The sequence below is a fragment of the Dicentrarchus labrax genome, unplaced genomic scaffold, assembly GCF_905237075.1.
Source record: "Dicentrarchus labrax unplaced genomic scaffold, dlabrax2021, whole genome shotgun sequence".
Taxonomy (NCBI): Eukaryota; Metazoa; Chordata; class Actinopteri; family Moronidae; genus Dicentrarchus; species Dicentrarchus labrax.
Window position 1 is genome coordinate 17,148,040 of NW_026136712.1, and position 20,248 is coordinate 17,168,287.

Sequence of the window (20,248 nt, forward strand, 5' to 3'; positions counted from 1 at the left end):
AGGGAACGAGTGGTCACCGAATGGTTTGATGAAAATTAATTATTTGCTATGACTTTCCCAGACACAACACCAACAGGAGACAGAACTCTACACCATCATCAAAACACCAAATTGGGGCATTTGAAAGAATTCATTCCTCCAGTAGAGTTTTGGAAAATGTAAGCACTAAAACTGATGATTTTTCTTTTGATTTGTCTCCTATCTGTAAACATATTGTACGCTAAAGCTGCAAGAGGTCTGACTGCTTTTTATGAGGGAAAAGTTATGAGTTCAATAATTAAGGGGGAAAAACAAGACTAATGTTCCCCATTTGTCAATTTTTTTTTCTTGTTGTTGCAGCTCCCTTTTTGTAAAACTGCTAAAAAACATAATCAGTTTTGTGAGGAAACATCCAAAACAGAAATTGGCTGTGAAATAAAAATCCGCGCAGCAAAGATTTGGCTGACGGTGACAAAAACCATTCCAAAAAAAACACACACATTTTGATTATAGTTGTTGACAAAAAATTGCCTGAATGCTTTTGCCTGAAATTGTTGTTGAAGCTGATCCAAGAAGAAGCATTTCAGATTGGTACAGATAAAAACAGAGCCAGCTGCCAGGACGTTTTGTCTTCACTCAGCAGTTGGACTGTACTGCTGGAGAGAAGTGGTCAGCTCAGCTCTTTCCAGCCTGTGTGTGTGTGTGTGTGTGTGTGTGTGTGTGTGTGTGTGTGTGTGTGTGTGTGTGTGTGTGTGTGTGTGTTCTAATCAGATCCCCCTTAAACAAAATGCAATCACACCAATGTTCAGTTGAGGGTCCGTGTGGAGCTAAATCACTCAAAAAAAGAGAAATTAACTGGGTTAGGGCAAAGTATGTTCATATACTGATTACTCTGATTAGATGCTGATTAGTTTCTCAAACGTTTGGTCTGTGAAATTTAATAAAAAGGTGGAAAATGGTCATCACAATTTCATAATACTTACCTGTTTTGTATGACTAACAGTCTTAAACCCAAATATTCTGTTAAATATTATATAAGACAAAGTAAACGCAACAAATATTCATACTTGCGAAACTGGAACTGGGTAATATCTGGTATTTATACGTAAAGAAAACACTTTCTATAGAGTCTACAGCCATACTAGCAGCTGTGTGTGGCTATACTTTTAGCAGTGCTTTGAGCTAAATGCTGTTGTTTAGTTAAGCACAGGAGATGTTGGGGATGTAGAGTCTGACTGGGCCATGTTCAAAGCATCCATTGCGGAGGCGGCTGCTGGCAGTTGTAGTCAGAAGGTCGTCGGTGCTCATTGTGGTGGCAACCTAAGAGGCTGTCAAGCTTAAGAAGGAGGCCTTCCAGGTTCAGTTGGTCTGGGGGGTCGGACTGGAGGCCAGAAGGGCTGCAACTTCGGTGGTCGCTAAAGCAAAAACCTGGGAGGAGTTCAAACCAGTAGACAACTCGGAAGGGAATACAGGGCTTGGTTCAAGGGAGGAGAATTGCCGTCGCAGACCCTGACTGGGAGTATTGTCGAGTGGTGGAAAGAGAACCTTCAGGAACTCCAAGCAATACTTTTTGAAGACTTGAGAGAAGTCTCCCCCCTATATACCCGGCAGAGGTCTAGAGAGCATCCTGTTTGACCTCACAATCTCTGCTGTTTGCAGATAATGTGGTTCTGTTGGCTTCATCAGTCCTTGACCCTCAGCAAGCACACAGGAAGTTTTCAGTGAGAGTCTGCACCTGATGTCTGATGGAAAATTGCTCCCTCCAGGTTTGGAGTGAATTGCTGCCCTGAGTGAAGAAGTCCAAGTCTTGGGGTTTTGTTCACAAGTGAGGGTAAGGGGACGGTTGAGGTGATTTGGGCATCTGATCAGGCAGCTTCCTTTGCAGGTTTTTCCGAGCCCAAGACCAAAGGAAAACCCAGGATATGTTGGAGAGATTATATATTTCATCTGGACTGCCACAGGATCCCCCACCAGGATCTGGAAAATGTTGCTGGGTAAAGGGACCTTGCTTCGCCTGCTGCCACCCAGACCCAGACACAGATATGCAACAGAAAATGAATGAATGGATGGACAAAGTACAGCCGAGATTGCTGGAAATGTTCTGCAGGTTTTGGACGAAAACCAAAGTATGACACACAATAAAAAGTCAGAGGATCACCAAAGATATTAGGATACATCAACTAGGAAATGTTGGTGTGCATTGTTTTTTTTATTTTGTGGTGATTTTTATATTTTATGCACCAATGCACCAAGACAAATTCCTTGAATGTGTAAAAATCTACCTGGAAATAAACCAAATTCTGTTTCTGATTCTGAATGTCTGTAAAAGATTGAATGGCAATCCACCCAATAGCTGTTGAGAGTCTGGTGGACTGACCAATATTGTCATCCGTAGAATATCTCTAAAAATGACTTAATCAATTGATCCACTTTCCAAATAGTTGCAGATTAATATTCTATTGATTCATCAACTAATTGAGCCACTATTTTAGCTCCAAACTGCATTGCTTTTTGTGAAACTCTCACATACACAGACACACACTCACACACCATTCATCATCCCTCCTGTCTGCTGTATCAGCACTGTGTTTGATGCAACATCAGCCAAGTCTCCTCCCATCTGCACACAACAGAAAACATGTGAGCAGGAGACAGCTGTCAGTCAATCTTTCCAGCCTCAACTGAGAAGGCCTTTCATCCTCTCAGGCTAAATTTCCTCATGGATCCTGCTCAAAGGGACTAGGGACTAGGAACCGTTGGAGGAACCAAAGTCTAAATTAAGTTCCGGGGACATTATTTTACCTCCCAAAAGCTAGTACTTTCCAGAAGTACAAGAACTTTTTGGGGTGGGGCTTGCTGCACTGACAGTTTCTGATTGGTCTAGTACTTCCAAGATTTTATTTCTGCAGCCGCAAACCAGTTTTTTTGTTATGTTTATTTTGCTTCAATACATCAACATAGAGTTACAGAAGAAAGCATACAACAGATGGACCAATGACGTGTACAAACTCGACAAACAGACGTCGCTTCTTCGTACGTCAGCAAACCCATTTGCCTAATCTTCGCAGGTCTTTGCACCACAGTGGAAACGGGCTGAAGGAACCTCCTTGAAAAGAATTTTGTGGGACTAAAAGTTCCAGGTACTTTGGGTGTAAGTGCAGCTTTTGAGACCAGGGACCATCTATGCTCAGTATATAGCAGAGGAATGAGATGTCTCTGCTTCATAAAGGGTAAGCACCGAACTCGGCACTAGTGCAATTTTCTATCCCCGTGCCTCTGTGATCCCCCGAAGCTGTGAGAGAGAGATTAGCTAAATTCATCTACTTCACAGAGTTTTGTTTTACCCACGGGCCCCAGGGTAGGAGATTACTTGTGAAATTAAACTTTTTTTTGTTAAAGTTTCATAGTTTCCCCTGCCAACGATTGCCTTTGATGTTACTGTTCAGTCATTACAGTTTGCTATCTTTAACCCAAATCCAATTTCTCTTATCAACGTCATATCTCTCTCTCTCTGGTTATCTCTCTGTCTCCCTTTTCCCATTTCTCTCATTCCTGATTTTTCAGGATTTATTGCATTGCGGTGTGTAAACAACACAAAGGCACCGGCGCAATATAGAAAAGTAATATATGCTACACACACACACACACACACACACATGCATGTGCATACTGTATGTACAGCATGAGTGCTTGTTTGCTTCTGCCAGCGTGTCTTTGTCTCTTCATTTTTTTCCCCCCACACACACACACAAACCCATATGTGATCCTGGATGAGAGCTGGCATCACGCTGATTTTTGCAAACGCCTGGTTGTCATGGCAACATGGCAGCGGCTCCTATCCTCCTCATCCTTGACTTGTTTGTGTACATGTCCAGAACAAAAGGCGGTGAGAAATAACAGAAGAGGACGAGAATCAGTCAAAAATATATAAAAAATATATATAAAAAATCACATCACAACACATTAAAACCGCTGCAGGCTCGCTGCTCTCTGTCTGTCATGATGGATTTCTGCAAAATGTAAGAGCTTTGAAGATTAACCTAAAACAAGCAGACACACACACACCCACACACACACACACACACACACACACACACACACACACACACACACACACACACACACACACTTAGAGGTTTTGTCATATGTATCGAGTCTGTGTGTTGAAGTTCCACCCAGAAGCACTTCCTCAAATCCCATTACACCCCTTCCCAGCTCCTCCTCATCTCCCCCCGCCCCCACCCCACCCCAAACATTGAGAGGATCCAATCCCCACAGCTAAGACAGTTGGTATGGAAACGGATCAGTAAAGCTCCAAATCTCTCTTTTAACGACTCATTACCGGTCGCTGCCGCCTTTTAATGTCACTGCTTCCACGCTATGGAAGCAAAAAAACACCATTACTAACCCAGATCGCTGCAGGGATGAGGAGGAATGTGTGAATGGGTCGGTGAGCACAGTGGTAATCATCCTGTTTGCTTGCACTCTTGCCTGTAATATTTCAATTCCCTTCCATTAGTTTATCTGACTTCCTTTTACTTGCAAACACATTATTGTGCTTTACTGCCAAAGAGGAAAACATGAACCTGATACCTTGTTGTTGAATTTGAAACATACTTCTAATCATTTTCCAACAGGAGAGCTAAAGGAGGGCAGAGCATCCCCTTCTTTTGTTTGGCATTTCCAGACCCCGTGAAATCCAAAATGAAAAGGCAATACGGCATCAATAAAAGCAAAAATGTCACGGGTGTAGTGTAGATGGGGGGTTGGGAGGGGGACACACAAAGAGTGTTGATCCTGCAGAAAAAAGATCACAGCTATTTTATCACTCTGAGAAGCCGAATCCCCGCAGAGATCCCTTGCTTCCTGCTCGGCTTCTTTCTCTCATCTCGCTGACAGCCACAAAACAGAGACGGAGAAATCAGGAGGATGGTGGAGGATGGATGGGAAGAGAGGGAACACGCTGAGGGTGGAACACAAAAAAGGGGGAGAGCACTGAAGAGATGAAAGGGCTGGGGCTAAGGGGCCTTAAAGGAAACGCTTGTGATGTTCCAGCATCTAATCCTCAACCTGGCTGAATAATTTGGCCTGAGGTTGGTGAGTTAGTGAGATGTTACAGCTATCGGTGACTGCTCCGGCCTCAGGACTACACACACAATCTGCTCTGACTCAGCTTCCTGGTTAGTGGCACTTAGTAATCAGAGACTTTTATTCATGGGTGGTAATGATGATTTATGAATTAGTTACACCGCCATTGCACCATTAAAGCAACATTGTGCAATTTGTATTATTATTTTTTAAATCATTTTGATGGTAAACTGACTTGTAAGAGGGAGAAAGGTGCCTCTGTCATTCCCACTCGGTGCCCTGAACGCCACTTCTTGCACGATGTAACATTGGGTACGACATCCCGTGGACGTGTGTAACACTTTACGGCACACACTACCAACTATACCACTGGTGTAGTTGAAAGTGGATCATTATTTATGGAGAAAATGTTTGCTGTTCTTCCATTTGATGTTGTCTGGCTCCGTGTTTTCTGATGGACAGAAAACAGCAGTTAGCAGTTACTTTAGCAACAACAGTAACTGCAGTATATATACACACTACCGGTCAAAAGTCTTCCAGTTTTTTATTAAAAGTCAAGCAGTTCAAGTCCAATGAATAGCCTGAAATGGTATAAAGGTAAGTGGTGAAGTGCCAGAGGTTAAAAAAAAAAGGTAAGGTTACCCAAAACTTAAAAATAATAACAACTTAAAGCTGTTCTGCAGCAAAGGAGGTCAATCAAGCCTGTAACGAGAAAAACGATGAGAAAAAAAGGGTATTAACAATGGAAGAGAGACGGACCATCGTAACACTTAAAATGTAGGTCTTTCCTACAGAGAAATTGCAAAGAAAGTCAAGGTGTCAGTGAGTACAGTCTCCTTCACCATTGAAACTGGGGGAAACTCTGACAGGAAGCGGTCTAGCAGACCCAAAGCCACAACAGAATCAGACGACGTTTCTGAGAGTCAACAGCTTGTGTGATAGACGGTTCACAGGACAACAGCTTCAAGCTCAGCTAAGCAAGTCTCAGTTTCAACTGTAAAGAGAAGACTTCCGACTGTAGATTTGACAGGTCGAGTTGCAGCAAGAAAGCCATTGCAAAGAATAAGAAAAAGAAAAAGAGGCTTGGCTAAATGAATTGATTAGTTTGTCCTTGTACCTTACACGTGAAGAGCAATATTTATGTGTTTTCTGTAATCTTGACATTGTTGAGAACAAACGTAACTTGGTAATTTATGTTCAAATGTGCATCCAACCACCCTTTCCTGTTTCAATATGAAAATGAAATCTGGTTTTCTCAGTTTGGTGCTTAAGAAAAACTTAGACACAGTAATATCATAAATTGTGGTGACGCAGGCATGTGGTGGTTTGTCTTGAGAGGCCATTGAATCTGTTTTATTGAGGGTTTTTGTGGATGTTGTATTTTAATATGTTGTGATTTTGTACGGCTGCTGCCTTGGACAGGTCTCTCTTGTCAAATAAATGTTTTATCTCCCTGAGACTTCCTGGTAAACTAAATAAAATGAAAATAAAATTCCTACAGCCAAACTCTTGAAGAAAGCCTTCCCTAGAAGAGTGGAGGCTGTTAAAGGAGCACATTAATGCTAATGGTTTTGAAATGAAACGTTCAACAATCACATATTGGTGTAATGTTCAGGTGTCCACATACTTTTGGCCATGAAGAGGATACAAAGTAAGAATATATGAATTAATGCATAAATTATAAAACTACCTCACATAATACAAATAAACATGCAGATACATGCAGTGCATCCCGGCTCAGCAGCTAAAAGAAGTGTATTTTTGGGTACATGTAAGGGTAAAAGAAAGAAACAGATTGAGGAAGAGACGATGAAGAGGGTGTTGAACTCATAATCACCCTCTGGGGTCCGGAGCAGCACATCGTTTATCATCGCCTGGCAGGATGTTTCTCACATCCACCATGGAGAATGTTTTCATCTGCCTGCGTCTGATAATAAAAACTGAAATCTGACTGCAGCTGATCAAACGCTGCACCTTGTCTGGATCAATGCTCTGTGGTATGTTCATCTATTTGGGTCAATTTCTTCTTCTTTTTTTAAATCATGTCGATTTCAGATTTAATTAACCGAATGTGCCAAAATGAATAATTGACTGTAAATCAGTGTGTGTTTGTGTAACATGTCTTCTCTGTTGTTGAACACTTTTATGTCGGGCTGAACAGGGAATTTAAGACCAAATCATGGGACTACACTGCCCCCAGCTGATGGAAACACATGATGGGGGTGCAGCTTACAAGTCCTTTTCATTGAAATGGTGCTTTGAATGTAAAGGCCTCAAAATGGTTCTATGTATGTATGTGTTTGCTCATGAAAGAACACAACGTCAGACTACAAATACCAGAATTAAAACAACATTAGAACAGATAACACTTTAGTTTAAATTCATTATAAGTGCTTTCAATCTCTGTTTTGTTTTGGATCATGCAATATTTAACAAAGCCTTTGACTCAAGAGGATGTCTCACCGTGAGGGAATCCAGGGAAAGATTTCTGGTTATTTCAGAAAAGATCTCCGGATGCCACCGCCTCCTCTGCCGCCGCCCACCGAGGTCCAGAGACCTCCGCTATATTCACGGTGGAGAAACTTGCCCTCTCTGAAAGATGACTCAACTGTTGACGTCCTACAGCCTCTCAGTCTGAGTCAACTATCAGTCCTTTCAGGGGGAGACAGGAAACAAGTGAAATCTAGAAAAAAATTTCATGTTTATCCTGTCTGCAAAGAGCTTTGGGTACTTTCTTTTGTCAGGTTGGGTCAGAGACAGCAGAGAAGAGACACTCTGATTTGACATATTCTCTCTGAACAGTGATGACCTACTGTCTCTGAGTCAACAGCTCCACTGAGATTGAAGTGCCACCAGTAAACAAGCCCTGAAGACTGAATACAAAAGCAGCTTTAGTGAGAACACAGATATGTATGTAGGTGATGAGACTGGTTAACATACAAGGAGTCTGTCAGTTGTCTCCCATCGCTGCTATAGATGGTATATTACTGTTGTAGCATCATGTTACATTTATTATGATTCATAATTCAGATAAATTCGTAATCTGGATTGATCCAGTTAGAAATGTAGATAATAAAAAGCACAGTACTTGAGTAAAAGTACTAATTATTTGTATTTTACAATTTTACTCCACTACGTTTTATAGGTAAATACTTTACTTTTTTACTCTTTCTAGGGCAGATAAATATTATAAAACATGTAGCTAATCTACCTGTGTGTTATAGATTAAACTATCCAGGATTCTAAATAAAATAAGCTCCACTTTGCCCAGCTGCAACATTAAAATACTGTATAATTGATAATGATTATGATCAACAATGACTAATAATTCACCACTAATGAACTACATTTTGCCAATAAAACATGTACTTTATCTTGCAGGACTTTTACCTGTAATGGAGTATTTTTACGTCAAAGTATTGCTGCTTTTACTTATAGGTAGGAGAACAATGCAGCGAGCTAAACACACACAGCAGATTGTCTTTGAGGTTTTAACTGGAAGCATCTGGGAAACAAATCAGAAAATGAGTTTTTTGCTCATATGTGAAGATAGACTTTATTGATCCCACACTGGGGAAAGTCACTTGTTACAGCAGCTCCAGATATAACACAGCAGATAATATTTTAAAAAGAAATAAACATTGTATATATAAACTATATATATATATAAATGTGTTATATATATATATATATATGTAAGGACTATACAGGTGGTATCACACACTTACCATGAATAAAAACAATAACAATATGATGTGTTTACCTTATTGTGCAGCCCTACTGAAGAATACATGGTAGTATTTCTATTTATCACAACAGAACAAATGTTATATACAACACAGCTACTGGTTTTTAAAGTGTTTATAAGTTTTAATATATTAATATTATTAATATCCTGAAAGCGCCTTTAGGTCCTACCTGGTAGCTGCAGCGCCCCCGTGTGGTCACATGGACTCAGTGCGCTGCGGTTTCCAAAGGGAGGAACCAGACTCAGAGGAGCAGGTGTGGCGAGATGATGGTCAAAGTATCTGAGAGACAGGTCTACACCGGAAACTACGCGGGAGGATCTTCAACATAAAAGCTCACCTTTAGTGAAATATACCAGAAAACATCACTGAATTACTTACACTGTGTTTTTAAATAAGATATTGTAAATGTTCTTTTCAAATATGATACACAATGTTTCTTTCACAATATTTAGTAAATTGAGACATATGTACTTTTTTATTATTAACAATATGTCATTATGCTTTTTTAAATTGCCTCTAGCGATTTAATTTGAATTGTGTTATAGTTTAATTGATAAAAAATAATAATCTAGTTAACACCAAATGATCAAAATTAACTTTTAATTGTAAATGCTGCTATTTTTTTTACCAGTTAAACTCAAAGTCTCATGATTATACAGGATATAAGTAGAATTAATATGGTCCAAAAGGAGGTTAGTTATTTTAAATACATTTTATAAATTAAAACAAAGGTAAACAACATTTACACTCAACATTTTTACAACATTTAATCACAAATTAATAAACATATTTACCTCTGAGTTATTAACATGTAGCCAAGGCTTGCTTTTATTTTAAAATTAAAAACCGGAAGCGTCCCCTGAACGCAGCAGTGAGCTGTCTGTCTGCCTGTCTGTGTGTGTGTGTGTGTGTGTGTGTGTGTGTGTGTGTATGTGTCAGTCTGTCCGGAGATGAGCGCACACCGGTGCCGGTTGCAGGCGTGCAGATAGCGGGCTGGGGGAAAGCAGGAGAACCGACGCGTTTATTATTGAAACTGTGTCTGTGTCATGTTTTAAAAAGAGTCTGAGCGACCGTGAAGATGTTGACAGACATGATTGTGGAGGAAGAATTTGAGATCAAGGAGGAGGAACCGTGGTACGACAAGCAAGACCTTGAACATGGTACAATTTCCTTTTTCAGTCTTTGTCTCTGAAGCCTTAAAGATAAAGGAGCATATTGATCCTTTATGTAACAGTCTAATAACTCATATGGGTCATTACAGCGGCAGTACAGGGATGTAGAGGAGATTTAATATGTGTGTTATAGTACAAACTCTCTATTAAACCCTGCAGGTGCACAGTAGGTTACATTTGTAGGAATTTCTATGTGATTTTCTGCACCTATAATGTGTTTTATTATTATTTATGTCAGTGTGTTTTATTTATTCAGTGTGTGTATGAAGCACCTTGACAAGGCTGTAGGACAAAGGCAGGAGTCAGCAGGACGTTCATATATGCGGCAAAGTGAAAAAACAAAAAGAGAAAAGGTCTGACTGAAATGAAGAAGTGGCTCTTTGACTTCCTTTCACCCTTTTGTATTGCATGCTTTTATACTGAAGCTCATCGGGGTTTGTGTGTAATATCCCCCCTCTCTCTTATGCTTCATATTTTCACCCATTTGTGTCATTTATGTTGGATTTCTTTGGATGTCAGATGAAAAGGAAGGTAAATGATGAGTAAATTAACAGGAAATAACCAGCAGATCTTGAATGTTCAGTTCATGAAGGTGGATTAACCCCCCGTGGCACACATTTCTTTTAAAAAGTAGGTTACTGTATTCCCGCCAACAACAACAACATAACCTCAAAAGCTGCTTGTAGAGTCCCCACGTTGTCCACCAGTGAGATTTAAACTATGAGCTCTGAAGCACTTCACTCTTTTCCTCTCTCTCCTGCAGACCTGCAGCTGGCGGCCGAGCTCGGGAAGACTCTCCTGGAGAGAAACAGGGAGCTGGAGCAGGGCCTGCAGCAGATGTACTCCACCAACCAGGAACAACTGCAGGAAATCGAGGTAAAGACACTGTCGACTCCAGTCGAAGTCACTGTTAGAACAGGATGTAGTGTGAATGAGAGGGTTGACCTGGGGAAAGTTTACATTATAAAGGCTTGAAAAGTAGATAGGAGAAGCTCTGAGTTCATTATTGTGAGTTAAAATGTGAGTCGTCTTAAGTTATTCAGCTTTGTGATTGACATTCAGAAGTTTTTATCCCTGATTATGCTTCTCAGACAAGGTAGAAGCTGCTGTACCTTCTTGTGAGGACAACCTGCAGACACAACACAAACACAACTTGTTTTTACATATTACTGATAAGTTTCCTAAAGAAAAGACGCTGGAACCCAAAAGATAACACAATAGAAGACATTTAGAAGTCTAAAACATTATATATAGAGTTTAAAAGTTAATTGTTGACAATGGGAATTGTTTAATTTACATTAAAAATGTACATTCATCAAAAAATATGAAGTCTCTCAATCAAGAAACTTGATATCTGTTGATTATTGAGTTGTTATAATGGAACATTTGATAATCATAGTGTATTATTTGCCCTGTGTTTCCTCTCTCTCTGTCTTCCTGTGTACAGATTTAGAAAAAGTGCGTTCAGGATTTCCTGCCGACCTTTGACCACACGATTACTTCGAGGTCTTCATTTTAAACTTGAGTTACAGAAATTCAATATTTAGCCGGTTTTAGCTTTTAATTTCATTGAGTAAGTTCAGTCCGGGCACTAAAACCTCTTCCCTGCATGTCGCTGCTGACACACAGAATTAATCTCTTTAAGACTCTCTACCGGATACTTGTGACGTCACAGGTCTGATTCCAGCTCATGACCTGTGCTGCAATGAATTACCCCTTTTACTGTCACTCTTTCCTTTGGCTGTTTACGTCCAGCGTACCTGTGCAGTTTTGACATTGAACTGTGGTACTAACAGTCTAATGGTTCTTTCAGCAGGTAGATTAGATGAGGAAAAGGGTCAATGTGTCCTGGCTGCAGCGGCTGATAAGATAACCTGTTCTTGAAGAAGTTGTGATGGAGACGTTTAGAGACGTTTAGGTGTTCCTGGGAAACGTTAGCTTCTCTGCATTTTTATTTCTTAATTTGGCTGTTTGTTTGCTGCAGGAAAAGCATGTATTTATTAGCTAAAATATCTAATAATAATAATAATAATAGAGGTTTGAGCACCATTTTAATCATTACAAACTATTGACGCTGCTGGTAGTTTGACCTACTTATTGATTTGTGTACATTGTCCACATATTTCCTGTTTTCTTGTACAAACATTTAATTTAGTCTTATTGATAAAAGAAAAGGAGGTTTAAGACGTGATTCTTTTTTGTTGTGGTGATGCTGGACAACTTTTTAAGCTATAGTCCATCATACAGCAACTTTTAAAAGAAAACTCACAGTATTATCATTTATTTATTGTTAATTTTATTCATTTTTTAATAGTTTTTAATAGTTTTTATGTGTATTTTTCATCTTTTGTGAAGCACATTGTGTTTGAATATATAAATACAGTTTAATTGTATTTTATAGTAGTGTTATAATAATTATAGGTGTAAGAAATATCAGTACCCTTGAGTATCATAATATTATGTTTTGTTGATTCTCAAAAACACTATTGACTTTTAATTGATGGTTGATTTTGTGGGGCTATAATGTTGGATGTTACAGGGACGGCAATAAATACAAATTAGAGATCAAAATATATCGCATTGCAGACAGTAGGGCAGTTTATTGCAATATAATGAATTTTAAACCCCTCTATGGTCCCGAATGTTTCAGGCTTTTAAAATAACTTCAACATTATGTAATTTCCCCTCAGTCTCTCTGACTCGACCAGACAGTCAGTGGGGCAAAAGTTCTTATTATTTCTGGGGAAATATCGTTATCTGTTACAGTATTATGTCACAGCTAAACATTCCTTCTTCAACTTTACTCCAGTATAGTTTAACAAAAGTAGGTTTCAAGATTAGTTCCTATCCTAATGTTATGTAACTTGAGAGTAGTAACGTCAGACTGTTTTTCAAGTGGGAGCCAGGTTCGATGGTTCTGGTTCGATGAATGAATGATGAAGACAGCTGGAGAACAATTAGATAGGATGAAGGCTCTGCAGGAGGCCACTATCATGTTTTTCCCAAATGATATAGGCAGTGCATACAGCATATCTCCCCCAGAACCCCCCAAGGTTTTGGGCTAAGCTCTGAATGTTCAACATCTGGCTCCACCCTTGCTGATAATAATAATAATAGACTGGATGTCTTATTATAGACATCTCAGCAGATGATGTACAACAAACCCACGTCCCTCTGTCTCTCCTCCAGTACCTGACAAAGCAAGTGGACCTCCTCAGGCAGGTCAACGACCAGCATGCCAAAGTGTACGAGCAGCTGGATGTGTCGGCCCGAGAGCTGGAGCAGAGCAACCACAAACTGGTGCTGGACAACAGGACGGCCCAGCAGAAGATCCAGGGGTAAGAGACGACAATCATCTGCCAAAGAGTCGCCTTTTGGAGTAAAGTGTCCCTCAACGGAGCTCTGTTTTCTCTGTTCAGGCTGACAGAAACGGTGGAGCAGCTGCAGACGCAGGTGGAGGAGCTGCAACATCAGGTGGAGGAGCTGAAGCTGAGTCCTTGCCAGCCTCCACACAGAGAGAAGGGGCCTCCTCGCGGCACTCAGAGCGTGTCCTGTCTGACAGAGCTGCAAAATGCACTCAGGTGAGGATGCTCGAATACTGTATGTGTATCATTAGCACTGAAAAGGTTATTATCACAACTTTGAATTAATATTATTATCATTTATCAAGCAAAAATGCCAAATATTTGCTGGTTTTAGTCCTAAAACTTTAGGATTTGCTGCATTTCTTTGTTTTATATCATCATAAATTTAATATTTTGGGTTTTTTGGACTGTTGGTTGGACAAAACAAGCAATTTATCTTTAATGTTTGAAGACTGCTCTGCTTATTAATGGTCTTACACCCACAGTTAACAGCCTCATCAGCTTAACCAGTAATGTTTAATACATCCTGGTGAAATGATTCAGCTCTTTTTAATGTATTTTGATCCGGGGAGGGAGGAGGAGTCAGAAGAAACATTTAAAGAAAAAAATGTTAATTGCATTGTCACTGATCCAGAAGCTGTTTGTAAGCTTCAAGAAGAGAAGCAGCAAATCCTCCCACTGAGCCCCCCTGGCTTTAGTTCTCCCCCCTATGTGTGCTAATCCTACTCGCTGGCGATCGGCCATGTCTACCTCACAGCACTCTTACGCTGAATGTTTCATGCTGCGGTCACTTCCTCTCGGCCAGGTTCATTCACTGTTTAGTCTCTCGGTGTGCAATCCTGTTAGGACTCGTCCATCAAAACATCCAGGTCAGATGGATGGAAATCTCACTGATAAACCCGGCAGAGAAGACAGGTCTGAACTTGGCGTGCAGTTTGGTGTGTGAGGTTGGAAGGAAAGAGGTCAAAGTCTGAGCTCGAGGGCACGAACACTCTCGATATCTCTCCGAAGCTGTGATTGATTCTTCAGCCAATTTCTAATCTACTCTCTACTACTGATAACTTCTTGATTCCTTGCTTAGTGAGCTTTTCTTGACCTGTCTGCAGTTTCTTTTTATCTCACGTCACCTGTTCTTGTGTTCCTTTTTTATTCTGTTATCAGCTGTGCAGCAGAAACTAAAAGCTGCTGAGAGGCTGAGATCGGGGCCTGAGATTTGTGACGTGCTGACAAAAAGATTCGCTGAGATCCCAAAAAATGCATTTAATAACTTTTTATTAAAGAAACACTTAAATAAAATAACCTAGAATAACGTGCATAAACTTATAATTAAAGTATCAGAGTGATTAAACGGCCACATTCACCCTCTCTCCCACACATTACACTCATGTGCTCTATATAAAATATATCAAAAAAACAACTAATAACAAATACCAAGAAATATAAACCAATCACAAATCTGAGATTGTAAAATTAAGTTATTAATTCATGTCTCCTACATGCTGTGTATTGATTGATTCTAGCAAAAACTTCCGTATACCGTAAAACTGTAGTTAGTAGCCCAGGCATTTATTTTGTGAAATCACTGACCTCAACCTGCCTATATTTGGTTCAGGTGTCTGTATGGAACTGACCTTCAATTCCTACTGCACCAAACTCTTTATTTTAACCAGTATGGATATTACTTGTATAAAAAGTAGTCGAATAACGTATCAATTATGAATCATTCAGGTTATTTAGAGAACTAAACCTAACCGATCTAACGATATGTCCATATTGACAAAAGTGCACTTTATGAATTATTTTTTAATATACTGTGTCACTTCTTTAATATGCACTTTTTAGTTTAGTTTAGTAAATGTTTACAGAAAGATAATATGTGTTATAGAGGCTGTTTTGAGAGTTTAAGGTAGAAGAAAAGAAAAAAATCAAATCAACTATTATTTATTACGTAATTAATATAAATCCAAGGATCAAGGATCAATCACAAAAAGGTTGTAGAATTAAGTTTATATATAGTTCCCTTTGTGCTACTTTATCAGTGAGTAATAAACAATAAAACTTATTAAAAGTATAAATATATTTCTATCGATTTAAATGCTCCATTATGCATCTACAGAGTTTGAACCTGGCTCGTGACCTTTGGTACATTTCTTCATCATCTCTCTGCGCTGTGCATTTCCTGTCACCTTTCACTTTGTTTTGGTTTATTATGACGCAGATATAAACTATAAACTGGTTGAGAAAGAACGCAGAAATTATCAGCTGTATTATGGTTCTGTATGATAAAGGTTGTAGAGAAACAGATTCTGAACATACCACATGGTCTTTAACAGACCTTTAGATGGTCAAACTTATACCTTTAGGACGTCTTGTCCACGTTGTTTTAAAGGTTGAGCTTTAGCCTTGTGCTTGCTTGTGTTTAGTGCTAATTAGCAAACGTTTGCATGTTAAACCACTAAACTGAGATCGTGAACATGTACAGCCTCACAGAGCCGTAAGCATGACTGATTGTGTGTGTGAAACTGTATGAGCAGCTTTGGGAATTACTCTTTATTACTTTAGTTTTGATACATGCATTTGTGTTTTTGTATTAGTATTTGTAATAGTATTATTTTATAAAAACAATTCAAGAAGTAGTTCTGGAAATACACTCATTCATCAGGAAGTCACTGTGTTGAATCCAAAACCCCCATAAAACCAAAACCTGTTGTTTTACACTTTTTCAAACAGGTTAAAGAAATTAGCAAACACGATATAAAATGTTAATTTGTGAGCTTTAGAGCTGGCAGAAAGATTTAGTTACATTTTGGACAGAGCCAGGCTAGCTGTTTCCCCCTGCTTTCAGTCTTTATGCTAAGCTAAGCTAACCACCTCTCTTCATGTTTACTGTACAGACATGAGAGATTTAAATCTTCTCATTAAAGTCTCAGCAAGAAAGTGAATACTATTCCTTTAATACATTCGACATTAGATTTTATCAACATTCATCCCATTGAAAAGTTAATTAAAGCCACAGAAAGTATGTATATGGATGAAATGTGTGTGTATATATATATATATATACACTATTTATAGTTCTGTCTGTGTGTCTGCAGGTACGACTATGACCCCGATGAACCCTCAGACGGCCTTCAGTCCTCCTGACATGTCATGGCAAGAGGAGGAGCAGGCGTCACTACGACAATCCCTCCGCGCCCTCCAGACTCAGTTCGCCAGCGAGCGCGCCCGGCGGGAGCAGTCGGAGCGAGAGGCCGAGCTGCTCGCCAGCGAAAATGCAACGCTGGAGCAGCAGCTGGCGGGGATGGAGGGGTGTCAGGTACGTGAGACGAATATCTCTCACCTGTGTCTGCGCGGCACACGAACACAAACAACTTTTGAAAAACAACATTCAGTTTATGTTGATTCTGGCGGCCCCTGTGGACACAAACCACTTTCTAACGCCGCTGTTTCATTGATTTCAAGGGGAATCCGACCCATTGAAAGGCATTAAGAAAGAATAACTACACAGAAATATTAAATTTTCTTGCTGATGGTCTCGTGTGTTGGTCATATAGAGGCCTCAGAATTAAACTGGTTTCATAACCAGTTTAAACTCCTTGTTGTACATTTAATGCTGCATTCACGTGGATTCAGGCAGACGGACAGCACCTTCCTCACAGCAAATAAATAACATATTCTTACTGTTAACTTTTTGTCCTCTAAAATGAAGTACAAGGGTATTTTAATATTGCTTTCATAAAGCATTACTGACTCTTTCAGAGTTCAGTTTGTATTGGTCCTCTCTGCCGTCACCTCTTTTCTAAATCACTTTCTCTCTCTCTGCTTCAGGCCAGAGTATCAGAGCTGGAGCGTGAGGCCGAGGAGCTCCGTCAGCTCTGGAAATCAGAGTCCTCCACACGATCCACCAGGCCGGACTTCATCCACAGCCTGCTGCCCAACTCTATGTTCCTCAACCCGGAGGAGGAGAGTGACGGGGATGCAGTGAAAAGCCCGTGGGTCCTGAAGCGCTGGGACAGTGAGCGGCTGATGAAGGTGGCGCAGACGCACGACTCTCCCGACAAGATCTACGACCACGAGTGCTCCTGCGTGCGCCGGGCCGAGGTGGTGAAGTACCGCGGGATCTCGCTGCTCAACGAGGTCGACGCCCAGTACAGTGCCTTGCAGGTGAAGTACGACGAGCTGCTGCGGCGCTGCCACCTGGGGCCGCCGGAGGAAGAGCAGGATGAGCAGAGCCACAAGTCGGTCCAGACTGCATCCCTCGCCGCTGCTCGTCCTGCTCTGACAGACATGGAGGACTTTGAGGACGACTTTCACCAGCCGGAGTACAAGGAACTTTTTAGGGAAATTTTCACCCGCATTCAGAAAACCAAAGAGGACCTGATTGAAAACAGAGGGAGAGCCTCAGCTGGAGCGGAGCTGCAGATTTTGCATTAGTTGCTTCCAAAAAAAAAGAAGAAAAAGACCTGCTGCAAGATTAATTATTGTCTTCCAGTTTCAGAGCGACTCTTTGGAAAGACTTTTTACAGCAGCACATGAAGCTTATTAACTCTACTGTATGTTATTTGCCCAGAAATGGAAGATCGCCATGCAAAGAAGGGTTCAGAGATATGAGTGATGCAGAAACAGGAAAGGCCAAACACCACCAGCTCATGTCTCAGATGTGGCTCACTTTGCACAGAAACACCAGTGCCTAACGCCGCCGGCTCCACTGTACAATCACTCTACCTCACTTTGCACAACCCTGCTCACAAACAGGCTCCTGGGGAAATCATTTCTGGGTCTTTTTTTTTTTAAATAAGCTGTAACAGTAACACTTTATTTTAAGGGTCCCAATATATAATATTCTTATAATCTCCTAGAAAGAAATTGACAAGCTAATGTAAATTCATGGAAAGGTTTGTTGAACAAAAACAAGTAATTAGAGCCAAGAAAGGTTCTTGATTGTTGAGTTTCATTCCCAGGTCGTCGAATACGATGCTGGGAATGAGCCTTAACAATCCACTATCTTTAAGCCACCAACCAAAAGTGTCTTTTATATCTTTCTCGGCTCTGATTGGTTGTTTTCTTTGCCATTAGGAGCACCAGGAAGAGCCAGAGGAAGCGATTACTGTCAGGATATAGTGAACGTTTCAGGAAATAGGACAAAAAGTCGCTGTGTTTCTACAGTAACCCAGAAGGGACAAACCAAACACTGGCTCTAGATGGGGCCTTTCCACAGCCACCGTAGTTTCTCCTACACACTTCACTTCTTATTCCAATACAGATGCGAGCAGTGTTCAGTTAGTTACATTCTGCAACTTCACCACTAGAGGCCACTAAATCTTAAACACCGGTACTTTAACAGTTAATATATTATAGATATATACATGCTTGTAAACTCAACTAAACTCTCTATTTTCCCTGAAATTAATCCCAAATTAAACAGCTCCTTCCTGGAAACTTTGAACATTATTAGGAGGATTTGGATCCATGAAATAAAATGTTACTGCTGTTATCTGCTGTTTGTTTTGTTAACTGCACTCCTATGATCTAATGTAAACTTTTTAATTTATTATTTTCTTTCTTTGCAACTCTAGAGAAGAAAAAAAAAGTAGCTTTCTTGGTGATTGTTCTGCCTGCGCCTATAAGAGCAACCAATGACCAGCGTGGTACCTGGTGTTACGTTGGTGAAGGAGTTATACAGCCGGTGATTCAAGGTGCTAAAATATATATTAGGATTTTTTTGTACTTGTAACCTTAATTTCTGCAAATATACTTGATTACATGTACGATAGGTTAGATGACTGTGAGTGAATGTCATATTAAAGGGAAGTTCGCCTTTGACCAAAAGACGAACTCTATGTACTTAATAATGTAACGGCCTCCTGATATATTCGCCTCGTGAAGCCATGTATGATTAGAAGCTTTTTCTCAGCAGCAGTTCTGTTGCTTAAAACTGTGCACATAGTTTGTAGATGTCTATAAAAAATTACGTTGAGATGCACTTTAGAACTGCACACGTGTTATCAATACCCATCTGACACTTTACATTACTGTTTTCTGTAGTTAATCAGCGTGCGTGATGTGCTACCGGAGCTGAATAATCTGCAGTATGTATGTACGATCTATGTTTTTACCTGTTTCATGATTGGACCTCATGGTTTATGTCGTTGCTCTGAGCCATAAAACATGAAGCAAGCTGAGTTGGCAGGTTTGTGTCTTTTTAACTGAGTCAGCCTGTTGTAAAAATATGATTAAACCCTTTATTTATAGAGATCGTGTCACAGTTAAAGTTGGACATCATAAATCACTGATATATATATATATATATTATTTTTTCTCATCTGATGTAATAAAACTGCTTTGATTTCCACCATCCAGACACCCTGCTGGATTTCAAACAAACTCAACAGCCTGAAAATAACGCGGACCGAAGAAGAATCACCAACAGTTAAAATTAGAGATGTAACACAAAACAAGACAAATAAATTAACAAAATTGTAGCATATAAAGAATTAAAATATGCTATGTAAGTTTGTGCAACCTGCAGTTTCTACACATTAAGCAGAAATTCTTGCTACACCTCTTGAAGTGTGAGTATAAGTGATTTCTAGAGGTTTGTGCTGAAATAGATTCCTTTCCTTTGGATCCTTTCTAGATTTGATGAAAGTCTGATTATCATACAACTCTAATAAATGAGAACACGATCACATCAGAATTAAACTGAATTTCTAGGAAGATTTGAGGTAAATTAAAGTGTAACATGGAGTTAATGGTTGCAATGATGAAATCATCTTACATGAAACATAAAAGTGCAAAAAGATATTTATATTTGGTCCTGAGTATTAAAGATACAGGGATATATTTATGTGGTGGCATGGAGACATTAACAGGTGGCAGAAATAAATTCAGATTT

At 39.9% G+C, this 20,248-nt stretch overlaps 1 pseudogene; it reads left to right on the forward strand.

Moving 5' to 3' along the window:
* The first annotated feature begins 9,720 nt into the window (after positions 1 to 9,720).
* Positions 9,721 to 19,535, forward strand: LOC127373196 (cerebellar degeneration-related protein 2-like; annotated as a pseudogene).
* The last annotated feature ends 713 nt before the right edge of the window (positions 19,536 to 20,248 follow it).